The 23,176-nt window shown below is 44.0% G+C and overlaps 1 long non-coding RNA gene across 1 annotated transcript in view; it reads right to left on the bottom strand.

Annotated features, from left to right (window-relative positions):
* LOC123347271 overlaps positions 1 to 22,562 on the bottom strand; it is a 35,113-nt gene extending 12,551 nt beyond the window's left edge. Inside the window, exon 1 of the long non-coding RNA XR_006573093.1 lies at positions 22,342 to 22,562. This is a non-coding gene — a long non-coding RNA (uncharacterized LOC123347271). The remainder of the gene's footprint in view (positions 1 to 22,341) is intronic.
* Positions 22,563 to 23,176: the final 614 nt, after the last annotated feature.

Below are 23,176 nucleotides of genomic sequence, written 5' to 3'. Positions count from 1 at the left end.
TTAACCTATTAACAGCAGCCTCAGAGGAGTTCAAACTGCAGGGGCTTTTAACTCGGAGTGTTAGGTGTTTCCAGGAATAAGCCAAATGCTAGTGTTCCTGATGGTGTATAAACCATAACAAGAACACTTAATAAACTAGTATTTATTGGCTCATAAAGGATAAAGCATCTTCCCCTAATATGTGATCAAATATAGAACACATGTCTATAAACTATCACAGCGACAAATTCTGTTCTCATTGACGCCAGGGCAGAGACCCTGGCTTCCTATATGTTTGTCCGGGACCTCGCGCAGTGGCGCGCTGATCCTGATTGGTGCCCTTGAACAGTACCATTATTTAAATAATGAATATTAATAAGGATTTCAGACTCATTGATTCCAATGGGAGTTGTACCAGTGTAACATCCCACTATGTCCAGATGCGTTATTAGCTCAATTTCATAGATCAAAATTATACACACACACACACACAAGTACAACTCTAGCTATATTAGAAACAAAAGTGATGCCTCAAACTGTTACTAAAATCATGACATGGTAGAGACTGCAGCAGGAAGAGAAACTGGGAAATAGGAAACTTTGGGGCCTTAATGATTGGCAGATGTAATGTGAAAAGATCAATGTCCTTTCTTTTAAGATTTCACTGCACATCAGAACTGTACCGCATACTGTGTATTGACTGAACATTCACCTATCAACCACAAAGCACAACGTGCTAAGTAATGCTTGTTGGAATTTTTTCATCAAAACTTTTTTTTTTTTCCATTAAACAAACATTTTTTTCCTCAACAAAAGTCTAGTTTTGTCAAAAAAATTGGGGGCTTTGTTAGAAAACTGAAAATCAGTGTGTTTGTGGTTGCCAAACCCTTCCTCCCCCCTTCCCCGCCCCACCAAAATGTCCAAGAAAAATGTTAGCGAAAACAAAAAATGTTTATTTTCATCAATTTTTTTTACAGGGAAAAATAATTTCCTCACCAGCTCTACTGTTAAATCAGTATGGCTGAAATTCTGTTTTCAAGAGAGACACAGCAGTCCCATGTCTAGCACATTTAGAACCACGCAAAAGATTCAGAAGAATGGAAATTTGACATGCAGTTAGACAATACATGTTGCATTACAATGAACTTAACTTTGATTAACCAGAGGTAGGTTACAACAGATTTTTTTTTTTACGTATGTAAATTTTGCACGTCTCATTTCGTATGCTACACAGATATGTTCTTCCCCCACAAGGGAAAAATCCTGCATTGCTCATGCATCCAAAAAGCCCGCCTGGCATTGCTGCAAGATATAGATTTTCAGTCATGATGTTGGATGCAATACTTGCAGTGTCCATGTAGCCGGCATATAGGAAATAATCACTCAGGAGATTGTCATCACTGAATAATCTTCCTGGATACAAGATGGAGGCAGCAGCCATCTGCATCGGTCTAAGCATTCCCACTCCTTAAATGGCAGATGAAATGTAGATGCCTAAATCATCGTCAGGGACCTAGGTAAGTGGCCTAATTTCCAGATGGGCTGAGTAGCTCCCATCAACTTCAGCAGGAGTAGTTAGTTGCTCAGCACTTAAAAAAATCTGGCTCCCTATATAGGTGTCTAACTCTGAATTTAGAGGGCTAACTTTCTGACACCACTTTAGAAAATCTTGGCCTGGCTGCACTGTGAACTAGAGCTATTGGCAATTTTCCAGTGGAAAATGCAGATTCATCGAAATTGAAAGATTCCATGGGAGTCTATCTGCTCCAGGAAGGCTCCTGCAGAGCCAATGCTCCCAGTGTTCCACCCACTTTCAGGCTCCTGGCTCTTTGGTAGCTTGTCAGGTGAGCCACTATCAGAGGTATGAGCATTAGAGCATTAAAAGAGCCTATAAATGGAAATCTGGTTAGAGATGAAGTTCAATCCTTGAGGGGGTCATTTAGGGATGTGGGGCAAAAATGTGTCTGGGGATTGGTCCTGCTTTGAGCAGGGGGTTGGGCTAGATGACCTCCTGAGGTCCCTTCCAACCCTGATATTATATGGTTCTATGAAGAGGCCACAGCAATTGAGAAATCCTCATGTCCTGCCTTCCTGCCCCGCGTTACTTATTGAAGAAAACCACAACTTCCTTGCAGATTTCCTTTGCAATGTCTTTATCCACTTATAAAGAGAGACATTTACACCAAAGGCAAGACTCAGTCCTGTGGATTTCTCCATATCAAAATCTAGTCCAAAATCTCCACAGAACTCCAGTTGACCAAGGTGAAGAGGCCAAGCTCTTATTTCCAAAATGGGCCTTCTCCAAAGGCCATGAAATTCAGTGGGAAGGTTCTCCATTGGCTTCAATGGGCCCCAGGAGTGGCTTTCGAGAGAATGTTAGTGAATGGTATATGAATGTGGCTGACAGGTTTTCATGGGTATTATGTTTTAGGGAGGAAACTCTCAGTCTAGATGGTAAGCTCTTTGAGGTGGTCTGCAAAGCACCTAAGGTCTGCACTGCGCAAATAACAACCCCAACCATTGCCTAGGCACCAATAGTTTGACCACCAGTCTATCTTGCCAACACATTTTCCAAAGCTGGAGCTGCCCGTAAACAGGGGGAATGTTGAGTTCCAAAACAGACACGATCACCATCCCCCGCGAGCCCATCTAGGCTATTGTAAGACAGGTGGTCTTCACTCTAACAAAAGTTTTGACAGTGAATAAGGGAGCTCGAACAAAGTCTTAACACTCAAAGTAGTTAAAACAAAGCCAGCGGGAGCTAGAAAGGTCAACCTCCTCCCTTAGAATGGCCTGAAAGTCAAACGGGCCAAAAGGAGCATCATCATTTACATGAAGGCAAGCACTTGGCAATATCTTATCAACATCACTTTCTCTTCTGTCTGACTCCCCAGGGCAGAAGGCTAAGAGAAACAAAGACATCAGAAGAATTCGGGCAGGTGCAGGATTCCTGATACTCTGCCTCTTATGTTACAGAGTCAACAGCAGAAGCTGGAGGGGTGGACAGGATTTGCTTATAGTGCACGTTCATGATTAAATATCATTGTCTATTTCCCAAGAAAGACAGGGTTATGTCTTCTCATTCACAGAGCATACAGAGAAAAGGCCCTTTAGAAACACAGGACTGGAATAAAAAAGCCTCTAAAATACAGAGTAGAGTCAGAGTAGAGTAGAGTCCCTTTGTTATTAAGCAACCCATTTGAAACCCCAGATTTCCTACCTTCTGGATATTTTGGGGATCATCCAAGAGTGGGACCCACCCACAAACAGTTTTATAACATGGTGGAAATAAAGGTCAGAGAGAAGCATTTCCACCATGAAATTGGCTTTAACACATGGGGAAAATGGGAGCAGAGTTACTCTTGGGCTCGTGAAGACGTGAATTTTGTTGTAACCCACTAACCCTATCACATTTCTGAAACAAATGATTTGCAGTCTGCGGGTGGGAGGTTGGGGGGGGGAAAGAGGAATCATTTTGTTGGGATTATTGCAAAACACACAATAGCTTCTTTTCTCTTTCGCTCTTGCAAGAAGCTTTGTTCACCAGCAGAAAGAAGAAAAGGTTGCCCTATTTCAGTGGTCACCAACCTTTTTGTGGCCAATAGCACATTCATGTTTTCAGAAGAGTGTGGCGGGCGCCGAGAATTTTTCAAGGCACCAGCGGAGCAAGCATGTGCCTGGGGCAGCACATGCTATGGGGCGGCATTCCGTCCATTCTTGGGATGGCAGAGTCAGAGCATTTTTTGTTGTTGCTGCTGTTTTTCCCCTGCTTCAGCAGTTCAGGCAGGTTTTTGGGGGTTTTTTGGTGGCAGTTCTGGGAGCGCGGAGAGAAGCCGGAGAGAAGACACGGCCGGCGCCTGCCAGGGACAGAGAACATTAGTGCCTGCAGCCCCGGAGTTCTCTGTCCCCAGCAGGCACGGGGCCACGGCTTCTCTCCCCTGCTGGACACTAGGCGGGCGCACATAAATGGCCCGGCGGGCTCCATGGTGCCCGCGGGCACCGCATTGGGGACCACTGCCCTATTTGAAATGCATGAATACTCAAAAACTGGCAATGGGAGAATTTAAAAAAGCATGGAGGGGAAGCACTGATTTAGGGGAAGGATCCAAAATTTCAGCTACTTATCTGAAGCACTTTGGAGTTTGCAATCAAGGGTCAAATAGGGAAAACAAAAATGTTAAGGTATTCTCCTAAGTCCCACCCACAAATCAAGCTCTGCCCACTTGAATCACTAAACCAAATATCCTCTCACAGCAGATTGTGAAAATCTACACAATAAACTCATTCTTCTTCTTTCTTGTGTGATTCAATCAGCAGTGAAATAGTTAACAGTATTGGCATTTAAATTATCATTAGGCTTCAGTGTTAACATCCTAATGATGGGTAAATTCATGCCTCTTCGAGCTATTGTTTCAGGCTGCCTGCAAACTTTCCTGCATTGGTTGAAGTTGGCAGGTTATCTTCATAACCATAAGGGCTAGATAATTCCTTTTTTTAAAAAAAAATCACAGCTTAGATTCTGGAGCATCCTTCAAAAGATGGAGCAGCTTGTTACAAACTGGCCCCGTTCAATCCATGTTTGTATCCAAGTCTAACACTATTGGTTCTAGAAATTTCTCACTAGACTCCATGACCACAAGGCTCTCTCCTAAGATTTTCAGTTCTTCCTGATTTAGGCCCTAGTCAAAAATTCTATGAGAATCTTCTCTCTTTTACTGTCGAAGTGTTTCTGTTCCTGGGTCTGACTGGAACAGAGACATTCAGGGAGACAGTTTAATTAAACAACCAAGAATCAAAAAGAGAATTAACTCAAATTTATTTTCCCCTCAAAAGATAGAGACAGGCCCAAATCCAGATGTCCTCTAACCTTGAAGAAATTCAGCTCCAGAACCAGATCTGAACGTTGAGGCTAGAACCCTGCCACATCTAAACAGAAGCCATTTCTCATCTCCCTCATCTATTAATGTGCGTTGCTGGTACTCAGGAAAAGCATGGGATTTCAGGTTTCAGAGTAGCAGCCGTGTTAGTCTGTATCCGCAACAAGAACAGGAGTACTTGTAGCACCTTAGAGACTAATAAATTATAAATAAATTTGTAAGTCTCTAAGGTGCCACAAGTACTCCTGTTCTTTTAATGGGATTTCAGTTTCACTTCTATACTATCATGTTTCTTGGGATTTCACAAAGCTTTATGAAGGCTAGTGAATTTTTTGGAAGTGCTATAATCCCCATTACACTGGTCCATAGTCTGAGCACACAGAACTGTTCAAATAATGGATTTTTTTTTTTTTTGGTTCACTGGTAGTTCAAAAAAAATATTTTTTTAAAACAAATTTGCTTCAGGCCCCGAAAATGAAATCTATCTGAATTTTTGGCAAATCAAAAAGTTAGCAACACAATGTTTTGGGTTGAACAAAACTTTTCATTCAACTTGAAATGAAAAATTTCAATGTTGAGCTGTTTTTTTAATGTTTATTCATAGTTGAAAATTGAATTGAAGGGGAAATTTTGTTATAAAAAGTTGTTTTTTGACCTGAAAAGTTGAAACATTTCAATCTTCTTGGAATAGGTTTGCTTTTTCAACCAAAACCATTCAGCAAAGCCAACAGATGTTTGCAACGCATTTCACTGTTACTGAATCTGCGTTTTTTTGCTGAAAAATAGTTCCATCCCAAAAATGTTGCCCAGCTCTAACCCACAGTAGCTAGGAAGCCACACAGCAAGGAAAGCAAAGCCAAAACCAGAACTGAGATCCTCTGACTGCAACTCCTGTGCTTTAACCACTAGACAACGCTTCCACGAGTGTACATGTGAATGAACTAAACTATGCAGGCCATGTTTGTGCATGTGAGTGTGTGTGCACGGAAGAGGGCTCTGTTTGTAGGTGTGTGTGTGCGAGAGAGATGTCCCTGAGTGCGTGCATGTGAATCCAAGTATCTGTGTGTATTTTCTTCCCTGCATGATGACATGGCCTGGCTTTTGTTTCCTGAGTAAATAGAGAGGCCTAGCTGGCAGGAGGAAAGAGGCAATGGCAGCACTCCACAAACAGCGGCCTGCTTAGAATAACAAAAGACCCTGCCACACTTCTGGGAGGAGATTTTCCTTCCAGGCTTCAGGCCTCATTAAGTGAGTGGCCACAGCTAATAGGCTTTGTGTGCCACCGGCCCCAGTCTTGCAGGGCCCAGCTGTCACTGGGGTGAATGTCAGAAATGACAGCGGGCCCAAGCATTCGCTCCCTCTTTCTCTTTTTTAAATTTATTTTCAAAAGGGGGAGGAGCCAGGCGGTGCAAAGTAGCGAGCAATTAATAGGAAACAAAAGCAAATGAACCCGAAGTGCTGATTGTGTGGGGTATAAATCCCAAGAAGCGCAAAAGGGGAGGATGGAGGGGTGGGGGGGGTAGCGGGGGGGGGGGCGGGGAGACACACACACACAAAAATCAATTGCTGTAATGAATACACAAATTCTTTACAGAAAAAGACCCAGAGAAGTGGGAGGTCTGGAATCTAGGACCCCAAGCGGGCCATTCTTTGGACTTTGGTCAGACTGAAGAGGCCATCCCCACCTCCAGGCATTCTTCGCTCCTGGAGGTTTCGTGTGCAAATGGAGAAGCAGAATGGGGGTGTCGGGGGGAAGCACATTTTCCCTTTAATAATCTGGAGCAGGGATCAGCGCAACCTTCTCTGACGTTGTACTCTCTGTCTGCCTCCCTGCCACAGAGGAAGTGGAATTTAAAGAAAAAAAAAATCAGATCTGGTAAGAATAAATATGCTCAGTTGTTTGAGTTTTTTTTAAACTCTTTCCCTCCTGTCCCACCTCCATCCCACCAATAAATCTGTCCCTCAGCACCACAGGACTTCTTGGCTTCAATAATATTTGTAAAATGCTTTTCCCTAGGTCTCTATCAGGTGTCTGGGCGAAGATACACACATCTTTTTTTATTCATGTAGAAAGTCAATAGGGAAGACGGGCTCTAGAACTCTTTAGAACTTCAGGGGTTCTAGAATTGAAGGTCCTGTAGAACTTGCCCTGCTCAGTTTTCATCTAGCCTCAAGCATCCTTCTGATTTGGCATAGCCACATTTGTACGTACCAGCCCTTCCAACCGGTCCCTTTGTTTGGAGATATGCCACTCATTTTGTTCTACAAGTTGGCCATTTTTGGGGGGGTGGGGATGGGAACCCTCTTCACTTTCACCACTGAACATTTGTACATCAGAAATCAAGAATTGTAAAAACAAGGTTATGAGAAGAATTGTTTATGCTAACAGAGCGAATCCCACAACATTTTTGAGCATCCGGCATGAATGATTTTTGTGCATCCCTCATTTTGGTCAGACATTGTATCCTGTGTTTGGACATTCTAACATGCACATCATATGTAATCATACAGTGATCCTCTCTTTCATATGCATGCACATGATCACAGATACATACATATATGAATTGTCTAAAGGATCCATGGTCTAGAAACTGACAGGTAGGATTGTAACCCAGTAGATTATCTTTCTGTTGCCAGCTGTGTCACTAACTTCCTATATAACTTTTGGGCATGCCATTTAATCACTCTGCTTCAGTGTGCTCATCTGTGAAGTGGGGATATTACTATCTCACAAAAAGACTGTGATATTACACCCCCATATTCTTCATAGAAATATTGTTATGATATGAATATGGCATAATTAAGATGTTTTATGCAAGATGGGTCATGTGAGGTATCACTGGAAAGGTTATGATGTACTGAATGTAATTATCCAATTTGTAGGCATGTATCATTTCTGTATCTGAAGTTAGGAATACTGACAATATAACATTTACAACTGGGAATGCCCACCAGACAGTAAGCGATCAGCCTGGATGGGCCATTAGGAAAGACAATAGGTCTTTGATCTCCCATCTTCCTGGAGTTCCTTCCTGTGGACGTTACAAATAAGCTTTGGGCTTGGCTACACTTACAAATTTGCAGCGCTGCAGCAGGGTGTGAAAACACACCCTCTCCAGCGCTGCAAATTGCGACGCTGCAAAGCGCCAGTGTGGTCAAAGCCCCAGCGCTGGGAGTGCGGCTCCCAGCGCTGTCCGTTATTCCCCACAGGGAGGTGGAGTACGGACAGCGCTGGGAGAGCTTTCTCCCAGCGCTGGTGCTTTGACTACACTTAGCGCTTCAAAGCGCTGCCGCGGCAGCGCTTTGAAGTGCTAAGTGTAGCCACAGCCTTTGTCTCATGGTTGCTTTAACACTGCAAGGTCATGTGATGATGTCACCTGGTACAAAATACCACCTTGGACACTTTTCTAGTGAAGGGGGTAGGGATCAAACAGGGAAACAAACGATTCTCACCTTATGTAAATCCTATTTAAGGCTGGAGAGTGAGTTAATCAAGGTTGCTGGTTCTTCCCTGAATGCCCGCCCAGGATGACTGCTGGAAACAGCAAAGACTGATCTGGGGAGAAAGGACTGGGACCCAGGCTGAGACAGGGGGGTAGCCCATGAAGAGAAATACTTAGAACTCTGCAACTCTGCATAAACTCTGCAACCTGTCTAAAACAACATTTAAGGTGAGAAATTACTATTTGTAACCAGTTTCTTTAGTGAATTAAGCTTAGGTTGTGTGTTTGTTTATTTTGCTCAGTAATCTGCTTTGTTCTGTTTGCTATCCCTTATAATCACTTAAAATTCATCCTTTGTAGTTAAACCTATTTGGTTTTCTAAAACCCAGTTTGTGCAATTCATAACGGGGGGTGGGGGGAGGGGAAGTGGGCAAAGAGCTGTGCATATCTTCCTCCACATTGAGGGAGGGGACGATTTTCATGAGCTTGTGCTATATAGATCTCTATACAGCTCAAGGCAATATAATTTTGGGTTTACCCTCCACAGGGTGTGTGCACAGGAGTGGTGGGCAATCCCCTAGCTGAGTCCTCCCACAGAGAGCTGATTGAAGACTCTGTATGATTCTACAGCTGGGGGTGTCCCTACCTGTGTATGTGCTGGAAAGGGGCTTGAGAGCCTGTCACAGCAGCACAGAATAAGGGGAACCCAGGCTGGTGGGACAGGCTGGCTTAGTGAGACCCCAGCACATCCACTGGCACCCCGAAAGAGGGGTCCAATCTGTCATCTTTTGTAATTCACTGATGTTTGTAAAATACATCAATGCCATTGGATAGGAGATATGATAGATGAGTAAAGCCTTGCATTGTGTATCAATTTACAGTCCAAAGAATTGCTGACTTTGGAGGTGAAAGTCTCCATCACTGTAAAATATTTTGAAGCAAAAATTTGAAATACTGAATTTTTGAAACAAAGGAGTTCATTTGCTTTGGTTTGGGCCAGGTTTTTAGTCACAGACCTTCATTTTTGCTCCCACAAATTACAAGTGCAAATAGTTGTAGGTGCAGTTTTGTTTCACAATAAATTTGTGGATACCATTTTGGTCATTCAGATATCTAAGTACCTAGTTTGTAGTTCCTTGTTACCCTATCCAGCCAGCCAAAGAAGGAAAGATGGCCCCGCTTCATCTCTTATGTAGCATTATGAGAAGGAGGCAAAATATATTATAGTACATTACTGATAAGGATACCAAAAATGCCTTTCACCCAATGGCTTTCTTCCTGGAGGAACTCAAAGCAATGATGTTGCTAAGTTTATTCATAGATCCATAGATTTGTAAGGCCACAAGGGACTCCTGTGATCATGTAGTCTGATTTCCTACATAACAGAGGCCATGGGACTTTCTAGCTCACCCACAACTATCGGACTTGAAGCAGGTATTAATTCAGGAAAGTCTCTTTTAGATATTCCATCCCATTCACTATTTTTTCTTGAGTGCAGATCTTCTCAAGTATAACATTAAAAGACACATTAAAGGAAAGTTACTGGTTACTTCAAGGCTTAAAATATGGCCACTGATTACCTGAATAGTGACTGGAAACATTTAAGGATTCGCTGAAAACAGCTAGCATTCTGCCTGGATCAGTCCCTCTGGATTGAAAGAAGAGAGAAACAACCTACTCCAAACACATCTGCTGACCTCTAGAGTGCACCATGTTACACTGGCAAAGGGAAATTGATGCAAATAAAGAGCTGTTGAATGGGTCAACTCAGAAGAGCATATGGAAGAGTGTAACAATTGCATGATATGTTCAGTTAATTTATACCAAGGCTATATGCATGGCAAGCACCTCTTAAGAGTACACGTGATGAGGGAATTCAATTTACTGCTTGCCAAGGCTACACATTTGGGATGTCATGCATGATATTTGATAACAATAGTAACAGCAGCAACTACAGGGACACTGCATGAGCAAAGTCATTTCCACTGACGACTTGTTGTTGTGTTGTTTTTTTAAATACACATGCTTTGTTTTTGCTGAGCTCTTAGTTAACGCAGAATGTTTGTGGTTCCTTCGTCCTACCTCACTGTACGCCATTCAAAACCAGCGGAGTCAATTCCAGTGCTCATGCTTTTCCCATGTGCCAACTGGGATTTGAATTCCAGCAGCAAAGACTAGAGAGTACAACTGGGATTCAAAGAATGTGATGAATTTAGCATCTCTCCTGTTTCATGCATATACAAGATCAGTTTCCTTAATGCTGAAAAATGCTAGGAGGTACAGCTGTGCAAATAATGTATTTGACAAATTTATCCTCTTCTCCTGCTCAAGAAATATCCATTAGCCAATCACCATTTCCCTTCATTTAGTCATTATTTAAGTGTATTTGACGGATATCCTTTCAATATTTTTTACTCTATACATTGATTGCTAAGAATCAAAATTTGAGCTTTCTTGTTAAGTTGTGTCACATGATATCTTTTCTGTTTCCTGATTGGATGAGCATCCAGCAACTCCTGATATGAGTATTGTGCATGTAAATTTTATAATTTGGTCTCAGATTGCACTTCCCCCATATGCTCTTGAGCATGAAACTCAGTTGCAGGAATACTCATTGAAGGCAAATGCAAAAGGGGGATAGAACAACGGAGCTCGTTTAAAAATTCAAACAAAAGTTCATGGACACATTGTCTTAGCATTTTTGCCCAGTTCATCTTAGGGCAAAATATGGGGATGGGTTTTGTAGAGCAAAGTATAGATCAAGTGTGAGGATGGGAAAGAACAGAGCTTTTGATATTTGGATACAGACAGACAACCACCCAGATACATTTACACAGCCACACAGGCATCGGGAGGGCACGGTAATCAGTGCTTTGGGATTGTTTGTGAAGACGATCAAAAGTTGCCTTAAAGTAACATCCAACCCTTTGAGGAAAACCACGCGGAATGGAGAAAGAGAAAAGGACGGAAAGATGACAAGATGAGGGAAGAAAGCCTGTGGGGTAGAAAAGCGGGAGAGTGAAGAAGAGAGAGCGCACAAGCAGGAGGGAAGAAGAGAGATAAGAGCACAAAGAGGAGGATGAAAGCTGTGAAAAAAGTAGACAGACTGTGCATGTCTTTGTACGGGATCAAATCAAATCCTTAGTCCCAACGCCAGTAGAAAGTAAAAGCCCACAAATTTAACTGAGAGGAGGGGGATATTTGAGTGCAAACACTCAGACAAAAGCCCCAACTTCCCCTCCCCACCCCTGCCAAAAAAGAACAAGGCGAGTGCTCAAGGGCAGCTAGCAGGGAATGCTACGCCATGTGTTCCTGTAGGGCTCAGCCGCCCCTCTGCTCTTGAAGCAAGGAGGCTGGGGGAGGGGGAAGAGACAAACTCCAAGGACAATAACAGCCCTTTCTGAATGGCCATTGTCCCGCCACCTGGGCTCGGGGAGTCAGCAGACTTGCTTGCGACTACTAGACAGAGATTTTAGGTGGTCACACATTGGCCAGCCTCACCTCCTTTCTATCCCCTGGCCCCCCACTCCCACACCCAAGCCCCTCCAATCAACTTCAGCACGGGTGAGGCTTTCCTAAGCATCTGTATGCAAATCACATGCTGCCTGGGCTGAGGGGGGGGGAGTGCTCGGGGAAAGGACTTTGTTCACAAATTGCCAGAGAACCCGTAGTACAGCTGCTCTGTTTCCCCAGCCTGAGCAGGGATGGGAAGGCTGAAACCTGGCTCTCCCCATCCCGTTCTGCGAATATGAAACGTGCCCATGCTGAGAGTTGTCCTTAGGTTAGCGGAAGAGCAAAGTGCCATCCCCTGCCACAGGGTTTCTGTTTCCAATAGGCTCCGCCAATGGCAGAGTGAAGGCCTCTGGGGAGAAGAAAGGGGTCTTCTGGTGAAAGGGTGGAGCTGGGACTTGGCAGACCCAGGCTGTACTCCTGCTCTGTAACAGCCATGCAGCCTGACCTCGGGCAATTCATGTAACCACTTGCCGAGTCAGTTTCTTCGTCTGCAAAATGGGGACAATAATGCCTACCCCCGAGGGGCGTTGTGAGGCTTAAACCATTAACTGTCAAGTGCTTTGAGAGATTCTGAGATGCAAAACGCTAGAGAAGAGAAAAAGACAAATCCTGGGGTGTTCGTTGTAAGGGCCGACTGTGAAATTATGATCTGAATCCAGGCTGGTCTCCAGGCTCCCATCATGTTTCAGGTTGGGCTGGATCCTGGGTTTTGATTCAGGTCTAGTTGCACTCGTTAAGGAGTCCATCTTGCTCTTAGATCAGAAATGTTGTTCAAGGATGTCCCTCAGAGTTTCTTCCTGCACTTGGGCCATGACAATGACCATAACACAACGCCTCTGGCTTCTGGGTCATATGTTTAAAATACTGTGAATTCAGACAGGAATAACAACATAACAGCTTTGAGATATTTACAGAGCTAGTTTCATACCAATTATGAAATGAAGGGTTGTGTGTCCACGTTCCATAAATATAATCATATATATGAAGTTTTATATAGATTTTGTCCTGAATTGGGAACATTTAACCAGCTCGTGGTTTCTCTCTGCCTCATGTACTTCCTCTTTCAGGTTTCAAATGACACACAGGAACATCAGATTTGTCAGACCAGATCAAACCTCCGAGCCAGCATCCTGAGTCCAGGAATGGCCATCTGTCCCAGTCAAAACTTAGTGGGCCCTATTCATTCCTAATCTAATTTCAATAGCTTCAGTGACGTTACAATGGGAACGAATTTGAGCCACATTACACTGCTGAAAGGGAAGTGCACCCAGCAGGCTAAATTCATGTTGTCCCAAACTACCAACTTTCTTCCCAGAGAGTAACCATCCCCACTTCTCTCCAGCTCAATTTTTTTTCTATTGATACTCCTGAGAGCAGTTTGAATCCCTGTATTTTAAAACCAATCCATCCATAAATCTCAGAGCAGGGACAGTACAGAAGGTGGACAAATAGAGCTGATCAAAATTTTACTTTCAGGTTTTTGTTGTTGTTCTTGTTTTCAAAAAATGAGTTTTTCATCAATATGGAAATTTCCATGGAAAAATATCAATTTTTGCCAATTTTTTTTTGTTTTTTCAAGACCTCCCCCTCCCCCCGGGAACCCAAACTGAAAAACTTTTAGTTTTCAGCAACCAAAGCGCAGAACATTTTGGCTGAAACCTGCATATTTTTCAGTATTTGGTCACTTGAAACCGTGACATTTCAGTTAAGCTCCCCAGATTTGGCGGGGAGGGGTTTGATGAAAAGGCAAAAACAATTTTTGGGGGGGAGGGGGGGGAGAGTGTCACTGAACACCAAAACTTGTTTGTTTTCATCTGAAATTTTCATGGGAACATAAATCATTTCCTGGCTGGCACTAAAGACAAAGAAACCCAAATCTGCTTAGGAGATGCGATTTCACCCTACTAAAGCAGGAGCGAAGGAACTTTTCCTGGAAATCTCAGATGACAGGCGAGTGTGGCAGTTTGTCTGGAAGCCACATGTGAGCACTTGCTTTAAGTGCCCTAATGTTACCTTTCTTGGGAGGAACAGAGGGAGCACTCATAATCAGGGGAAAACTTGGATAACTGTACCCAGGAACTTGAAGTTTGAAGGTTTGCATTCAGGGGTAACAATGTCAGCTGTGCACTAGATGCAAGATCTCCTGCTATTTTGGTTGGAAATTTGTAACAAGTATTTATAATTCAATGGCAAAGTTCACACTAACACATGTTAATGCCTACATGCTGTTGCACGAAAAGAAACCACTCATGCCGCTTGTCACTGCACAGAATTCAGTGATCGCATTGTTCTGTATCATAGGTAGGGAGGATTACCCTGTGTATCAATTCTTAGCACCTCTTTCTGAACCAGAGCGGTTCCCTGTTTTCTGACTGAGCTCTTTTTGGTAACTCAGACAGCGACTCAGAACTGCCTCAACTGATGTACAACAAAAACAGAAAAATTACTACGAGATCCTCAAATTCAATGTTTCTTAAAAGCAGGTCCCCTCCACCCTTCTCCCATGTGACATGGATGCAAATGGGAAACAGTAGGATGCCAGCTTATCTTTTATTTGTGCTTTTAGGTTATAATTGCTGTTGGAATCACTGACTTTTAAGTTATTCTGCAGAAGCAGGGGCAAGGAAAGAAGTGGATGCATGGAATACTCCCTTTAAGTTCTATAAACCGAGCAGCATTGTTTGTGCAAAAAGCCATTGCAAATGTGGCCTGTTTGTTAAAGGCACAAAATTTCTGTGATGAAAGAATGAAGAGAGCTAATTGGGATGAAAAAAAAAAACTCAAACAAGAAACATGTCTTGGTTTGTACGTGATCACTGTGGGCTTGGGGAGGGTTTTGAGCTTCCTAGCTGCCAGTGCTGTACAATTTCTTGTTCTAATTTGTAGCTTTCAGCTTTGCCCTCCGAATTTCTCCCCATTATTGTATCTTCTTACATGTTAACAAAAATCTTCATCCAGGTCATACCAATCCCAGCACATATCCCTTCTGTCATCTGCATCTGAAGTTTGATGTCAGAAGGGATATGTGCTGGGATTGGTATGACATCCACGCTGCAGTATTACAGTGCAAGGACTACATGCATTGTACTAAGATAGGTCCCAGTATCACACACACACACACACGAAAAAATCCAGACAACACAGCAACACCTGATTTCCATAATTACTTGTCTTGTCACCATGCTCCTGCTAAGTTGCTCTTGGGGAATGTTCTGTTCCTCTAAGTCCTAACGAGACATTGTTACAGTCATGTACACAGTATTTTCACTCTACAGTGGATTTTGTCTTAAGATTTCAAAGTGCTTTACACCCATTCATTCAAGTAGGGTGAATAATGTCAGACCCATTTTATCAATGAATCCGGGGAGGTACAGAGGAGTTAAGTGACATGCCCAAGGCCATACAAACGAGATGTCTGCAGAGCTGGCATTAGAACCCAGGATACATGACTCCCTGTCTCCTGCACTAATCATGACTGGACAACACTTCCTAAGATGTGAAAGTCCCCTTATCCCACCACTTCCAGGGAAGTTAGCAGATTTCCAGCCACTACCTCAGGGAGGGAAACCCAGGGAGAGGGGACCTTTCAAACCACCTTTGGTTTGGTTTGCCTTTCTTCCCATTGAAAAGCCACTCCTGAGATTTCCACATACATAAGTAATGTGTCATTCTGCTCGTCTGATGACCTCAACCATGGCCTGTTAGGACCACCCTCCCTGGAGGTGAAAGGTAAGTCAGCCATCCTGCTAAATCATTCCGCTCAGTCTTTCCAGCACAAAGAACCTTCCACAGCCCTGAAGTGTCTGACTCTGGGGTGGGTTGGTAGGGGGAGTTTGGTGGGAAGTGGGGTCTCTGAGCTGAAATCACTGCCCTCTTTTGTGTGTGTTACTCCAGAGCTAACTTTGTACTTGAACTGGGAGAGCAGAGGTGAAAGGGCAAACCTTTAATTCATGGAGTCCCTTCCCCAGTTCTGTCTCACTCTCGACATTGGCCTTTGTGCTTCAGTTTTGCTCCTCCTTGATCTGGCCTCCTTTTTTTAAAACAAAACAAGACAAAACAAAAACAAAAACAAAAACATACCAAAAAACCCCCACCAGACCAATGAACTTGTGCCAGCTACCAGACACAGGCAATAGCACATTCATCCTCAGAGAATCCAACACTTTCCAGACATTTTTTATAAATTAAAAAGTGTTTTAAGATATTTTGAGGAAGGGAATTGCCAAAGATTAGATCTTTTCAAAGGGACGAGTGGAAGGTGCCAGGCTAACCAGCCCTGGACTCTGAAGTCTTCAATTCATCCATAAGCCAGGCATGGCATAGAGGGTAGCAGGGCACGTTTTCCTATGTGACTCTGTCTGACTTCCTACAGTTGTGACTGACTCTACCAACAATGACCTAGAGAAAGGAGCATCACCTTTTTTTGGGGAAAAAGGCCAGTTCAGTCCCAAATTTCATGCAATCCCTGATCTCCCTGCTTGGACTAAAGGTGCCAGCTATGATGGCAGTTTTTGCAATGTGTACACTTAGCCTCAGACCAGTTCCTAATGGATATTTCACACAGATCATCAGATAGTTGTCAGAAAGCAACAACTTCAGTCACTACCATCCTAGTACAAATGCCGCCTGGAGAAATATGTTGAAAGATCACTAGACTCATCTTTGCTCCCTTAAATCACAGCTGGAAATAATTACGGCAGCCATTCCCCCACCCTCTTTACTCGGGGTAAAAAACGAGCACGAAAAGCCCTGGATCAGGCACTGCAAAACCTCTTGAAGACACAGAACTGAATCACCCACCTTGTGCCTGATTTTCAGGGGTACCGAGGTCTGTCCTCTCCCCAGGAGCAGGAAGGAAGGCAAGAAAGGTAAAGCCAACTTCCCCACCTCCTCCCCTTCCTGGCCCTATGCCCAGCATGGCTCAGCCAAACCAAACCACCTGTCCTGTATGCTTTGTGGGGCAGGAACCATGTCTACATAAGTATTAGCTCCTAGCACAGTGGCATCCCAGTTATGACTGGGGCCTCTGGACACTAATGTAACAGAAATACTGGACCTGATCCTCAGCTTGGCTGAAGCCTTCTTTGTGCCCTACTAGCAATGCAATCCGTTTGATCAGGCAAAGCTACCTGCTCCCATTCTTCCTCGCCTCTCAGCACAAGGGTGTTCTGTGGTAGGGATGTGGCAGGTTGGGGGACAGGAAGGGTAGACCAGTCATTCGGGAATCATTCCAGCTAGTGTACGTTAGAGCACCCACAGGGCTGCTTTAACTTGTGCAGTGGTCAGCTTAGCCCCTGAGAGTCATGAGTGCCTGTCCCCACCACAACTGCTCCAAGCTTGACCCCATTACATTAAAAAATAGCAATGGAGGTCAAAGGCAACAGTACATTATTTGCAAGGATCATCACCTTCAAGTCCTGTTTTCTGTATGCTGGACATTGCAAATGGAGTTAGGATGAGTGGTATGTGCACTCAGTACAGCTGTGTCTGTACAATAGCAGGGAAAATACTCTCACAGAGGAGGGGAGTTGGATCTGTGTGTGTCAAAAGAAAGAAAGAGAAACAAAATACCCCCAAACCTCTACCCCAACAAAATCATCGCCCTGTCAAATTTGCCAGTTAAGAATTGTTATACACCAGCCAACGGTCAATTTTCTATTGCCAGGGAGACGGTGTCTATTTATTAGAGGCATTGGTAATTTATATTTCCCAGTGGCCAGATGGGTTTATTGCCATTTCATGTTGTACAGCTCAGGTTTTGAATTTGTTTTTTAACCTCAGCAAATCTGCACTATTCTTCTCTCTTGGTAGTGTTGGCCATGCCTATGTGTGCGCTCACCCCCCCTCCCCGGTGTGTGTTTGTGTGTGAATCAGGACTAGCCCCCTGGATTCAGTGAGGCCAGATGCATACTTTTATATGTGCCGCACTAATGGACTTTCAGGTACAACGTTATTATTTCCCTCTAATGACGTGCTTTTCTCTCGCTCCCTCTTGTAAAAGGCAGAACATAACCACAGAGGGGGGAAAAAAAAGGGAAAAGCTTTGCAAATTATAGCAATCAGAGAGTCTGAACCATTAGGAGCATCTGGGACCGTGTTTTACATAACAGTGGACACTTTCTTTGAAACAATTACAGCTAATAATGAATTAGGATTGACTGGGCTGTAAATGCTTCAAACTGCAATTCAGAGACTCCCAGTGCCTGCCAGCCCCTCCTCTCAGGAGAAAGGCCTCTTAACACTATACAGAAGTTTTATAACCAGGCCCTTTTAAAGAGACAAGCTCTCTTCTGTAGCCCCATGGAAGGTGGGGCTGCTATAGAGGACTCTTGTTTATTTCACGGACGCTTGGCACCCTCTCCCCACCATGTATTTATAGTTATGCGCGGTGGTCTCATGGACTGGTTTTAGAGGGCATCTGATCCCCTGGTTTTTCCTCTTCAGTCTGGTGGTTAGGACCAAAGTCCCCCAGCATTATAACGTCCTGCTATTGCTCATTTCTAAAAGGAGGGAAGAGTGCAGGAGACCTAGGTAAGTTACAAGACAAAGCCCACCCCTGTCTTCTTGGGGAGAGGGGGCATTGAGGGCCATACATAGATGTGAATGAGGCCAAATTTTCAAGTGTTTGGCACCCACAAATGAGGCCCGATTTTCCAAACAGCTCAGCAGCCAATGTGCACCCAACGTGCTGGGCTCTTGGCAGAATGTGGCCCCTGGTGTCACCTCAGAATTCAGCCCCTTGAGAATAAAAAGTGAGCCAAGTGCAAATGGACCATGGCAGGACATAGATCTCCACTTTATTAGACCTGGGGACGAGAAGAGAAGGTTAGCGGGAGGCACAACGGCTCCTGGATGGACCACAGTTCAGGTCTCTCAAATAACACTGTGCAGTAAAGCCCGCAAGTCCGGGAACCTTAGATTTGTTCACAGTTGATTGAGTTTAACACTAATAAACCATCACTGGTATGTTGTCTATTATAACATATGGCTTCCATCTGATTTATGCCAGTGTTATGTGATGCTCAGACCCTACAGCGGCAGGTGCCTTGGAAGTGTGTGAGATAAACAAATAATAAAAGGGATTTCCCCTCTTTTTACCTTGTACCTGATGTTTCTGATGGTTACACCTACGATGTGATGTTATTATACAGAGAACTGCTTTGTCAGACTGGGAAGACTCATCATGGAAAAACAAAAGATGTTCAAGAGGGAGAATGTGTTTGCTAAAATCACCCTAGATCCCCCCTTGCAAAATAATAGGTGGGACTTTGCAGGGAGGGCTAGCTCAGTGGTTTGAGCATTGGCCTGCTAAACCCAGGATTGTGAGCTCAATCCTTGAGGGGGCCACTGAGGGATCTGGGGAAAAATGAATACTTGGTCCTGCTAGTGAAGGCAGGGGGCTGGACTCCATGACCTTTCAGCGTCCCTTCCAGTTCTATGAGCTAGGTATATCTCCATATATTATTATTATACATGCTGTCTCTCCTGTATTCATGCACTGTTTAGGTTAAAATCTTTTCAGAGGTGGAGAAAAAAAAGCCCAATATTAATAGCACCACCTAAAATTTCAAAGCTTAGAACAGCAGCAGTTGTCTCTAGAAACCAAGGGCTGTGTTTCCGAGTTACATTGGATGAATTAATTTTTACTCCTAGCCAGGAAGCCTGGCAGGTTGTAGCTAATGTCATTAGTAGTGTCTGGGTGTGTGTTCACACTGCAGTTTCCTTGGTTATATAGGTAGCCAAACTTCAGTTAAGAAAGAGATACCAGTCTCTCCACTTTCACCAGAACAAAATCTCTATTTAAAAGAAAAAAAAATAGAGGGAGATAAACTGAAAAAAGGGGAACATTTGCTTCTCTTCGTTTGGGAGTGCAGATGTGCTGAGACTGAAAGTGTTTGCTTTTACAAGTGGCTTGATCTCTGCCATCTCAAAGCCTCCTTCTCTCAACAAGTTGGCAAAAATATAAAAGCCTGTTTGTTTTAGAAGTTGGCTTGTGGGATGTGCCTCTTATCAAGGGGGGGGACATAGCATCAAAACAGGTTTTAAAAATTGCTCTTGCTGCCATTATAAATCCTTGTTTGTTTCCAGTCAGTCAGTCCAATACTCCAGTGGGCCAAACCCTCTGACCGGCCTGTGATGGTTACACCTGGTACCATGAGACACCATGGCACACTCCCTTCTCCTCAGGGAGGGTCAAGAGATCCCAGCTTCTCCCAACTCCTGAATTTGGCATGGAAAAGTTTGGATCCACATTCAATGAAACAGAAAGGACACAAATTCAAAATTGCAGAAAGGCAATACTTATTCCACACAGCATGCAGCCAGATTCTGGGACTTGCTGCCATAGGATGTTGTGGAGACCAAGAACTCAGCAAGATAAAAAAAAAAAGATTGCACATTTATGTGGATGGCAAGACTACCCAGTTGTAATAGCTAATGCTTACAAACAGAAAGGGTTTTAAAGGGATATAAACCCTTATGCTTCAGGGATGAAACAGATCCCTAATTATTAGAGGTGAGACTTTCATGACGGGCAGAATATCCCATAACTACCTATTGCAGGGTTTCTCTCACCTTCCTCCAAAAGCAGGGATCGGCAACCTTTGGCACGTGGCTCGCCAGGGTAAGAACCCTGGCAGGCCGGGCCAGTTTGTTTACCTGCCACATCCACAGGTTCGGCTGATCATGGCTCCCACTGGCTGCGGTTCGCCACTCCAGGCCAATGGGAGCGGCAGGAAGCAGTGCGGGCCGAGGGATGTGCTGGCTGCCGCTTCCCGCCGCCCCCATTGGCCTGGAGCGGTGAACCGTGGCCAGTGGGAGCTGCGATCGGCTGAACCTGCGGACACGGCAGGTAAACAAACTGGCCAGACCCACCAGGGCGCTTACCCTGGCGAGCCGCGTGCCAAAGGTGGCCGATCCCTGCTCCAAAGCATCTGGGACTTGCTACTCGGGGTCAGGATGCTGAATTCAATAGACCTCAGATCTGAGCCAGTCTGGCAATTCCCACATTTCCTACATCTTGTTCTGGATCTGAAGTTTGTGACTTCGATTAATCAACACTGAAACCACAGAGACACTGAACCATTCGGGCCTCAGTTCTGATTGACTATAATGAGAGCAAGGCCCATGGGACTAAGAGAAGAAGTTGTCCCTTCCTACTGATAACAAAGCAAGCGGATTCATTCTCAGCTGTGTGTGAAGTCACCACCGTAAGCGTATGGACAAATGACCATATACACGTTCCGCTGATCACCGGCATGTGCACTGACTACGGCAGTGTGTGGAAACAGAGTATATACACACATGCCGTGGCATGCCCAGAGATGCCTGGACATTTTTGCATGTGCAAATATGAGCGCACAATTCTGAGAATCCAGGATTAATGTAATAAACCCTCATTTTTATGTACCCGAGTTTGAGAAATAATAATAATAAAAAAGCAGCTTTCCAGCATCTTTACCATCATTCCCCAAAGAACATTTCTGGTTGCATTTGGCCTTTGTAGGTATTTCAGAATATTAGCAAACTCTTTTGTCTTCCCATTACTCCTGAATTGTATGCATAGGAATCACACACACACACACACAGTCCCAGTGGGTTCTGAAGCACATTGTTTTTGAAGGGGACAGTCTTGAACTGCATCAATGGATTTGTGAAGGTGCCTCATGCCACAAGGATGTACTCCAGCTATGGGATCCATGCTACTGAGACCGTCCTTGACAAACGCATCAAGTATCCTGGACTGTGTTGGACGATTGCATCATTACATGATGTTCATTGTCAGTGGATGCATGTAACTTCAATTACTTAATAGCATCTCCCTATAGTCTCCCAAGTAACCTTTATATCATCTTTTCCTATGCAGAGGTTTTGTTTTGTTGTTTTTGTCCGGACCGGGGCTGCCACGTTTTGGGTGGACTCCCAGAAGAAAATATTCTCAGTGGTATTTTAATTTTTCATATAAAAATTATGTGCCAGATCCACAGCTGGTATAAATCAGCATCGCTCCACCAACACCGATTTATATCGGGTAAAGTTCTAGCATACTATTCCTTATATATTTTTGATTCATGTTATTTCAGATGTCGAGTAGATTGGAGATATATTTTTTCCATTTACAGTCTGCTTGAAATTTGAGGCACTGGGACAAATGCACAGGAACTAGCTACATCATTGTTTATACAGCCACTCACTCCAGCTTTAAGGAAACTCTAATTAGAGAAAAAAGAACAGCCAGTCTCTGAAGCACAGAAGCACTTAGATATTATTTCAAGCCAAGCAACGAGAAAGTTACAGCTGCCATAATTAAACATGACACAGAGAAGTCAAGCATTAAACACAGGTTCATTATGAAAGTGCAGGAGCTCAGTGATCCATGAGAGAAGGACCTTGTAATTCTGTGCCAGGCTGGGAGAAGATCAGAGATGTGAAAATCCTCCTGCCTACCTAGAAAAAGCAGCAATGAATCTAATTGTGTTTGCACTGGAGATATAAGCAGTTGCAGGATAACTTTGCAAGGCTTAACTCACCTGCTGTCCTTGGTTACTCTTGTTTCTCCAGCAGAGCTATTCTACAGGTGATTCTATAGCCTGAAGCAGCCAGGCTGCTAGTACATGTTTCCAGCACCTGTCACCCACACTTTAGTCCAGAGTTCCCCTTTGTTTGCCTTGCCTGTACAAACAAGCCCTTTTGCACCAACCCACAAAAGGATAAAAGAAAAGCCACCAACCAATTCTCTGTTTCCTGTCTCTTTCCCTTCCTTCCAATGAGCAGGTTAGCTTGTCTCCAGCCTCACCTGCTGCCCCTTCTGTCTGTGTTAGCTCAGGTGTTCCAGTTTACTGACTGGCTCCAGATGCTGCATCTTGCTGCGATTTGCCTGGCTTTCGGTGCATAAGCAGCACTTGCAGAATGAAATTAACACTCACGTTGTTTCCTATGTCAGCCTATTTTCATACCTGTAAAAATTTTTGGGACCCTGGCCTCTTGCTGGCTAGTTTCTTTCCCATGCTCAGCAACTATCAAGCAAATGCTCTGCTCTTCCTTTTATCAAAGCAAGAGATGGATCTGAGCCAGGAACTTTAACTCAGGAAATGGCTTTTTTGGGGTGGCGGTGGGGGTGTTTTGCTCTGTTTTTTCAGTTCAGATTGATTTCAAATGACAGTTCTGATATCTCTCTGTCACTGCTAGCACTAAGCTTGGGAAGCCTGGACCACACAGCCTAGATCTTCTTACAGACTCTCTCTTTCCACGTTGCATCACCTGAGCTGGAAGAAATGTGCTGGATCCCTGAACAATGGGTCCCATTCTGCAGCCACTGAGTTTTGCCATAGACTTTAGTGGGAATAGGATTGTGTACTACATAAT

Source organism: Mauremys mutica, chromosome 13, assembly GCF_020497125.1.
Source record: "Mauremys mutica isolate MM-2020 ecotype Southern chromosome 13, ASM2049712v1, whole genome shotgun sequence".
Classification (NCBI taxonomy): domain Eukaryota; kingdom Metazoa; phylum Chordata; order Testudines; family Geoemydidae; genus Mauremys; species Mauremys mutica.
The sequence above is the reverse complement of the archived record's forward strand: the minus strand, read 5'-3'. Positions and strand labels throughout refer to the sequence as shown.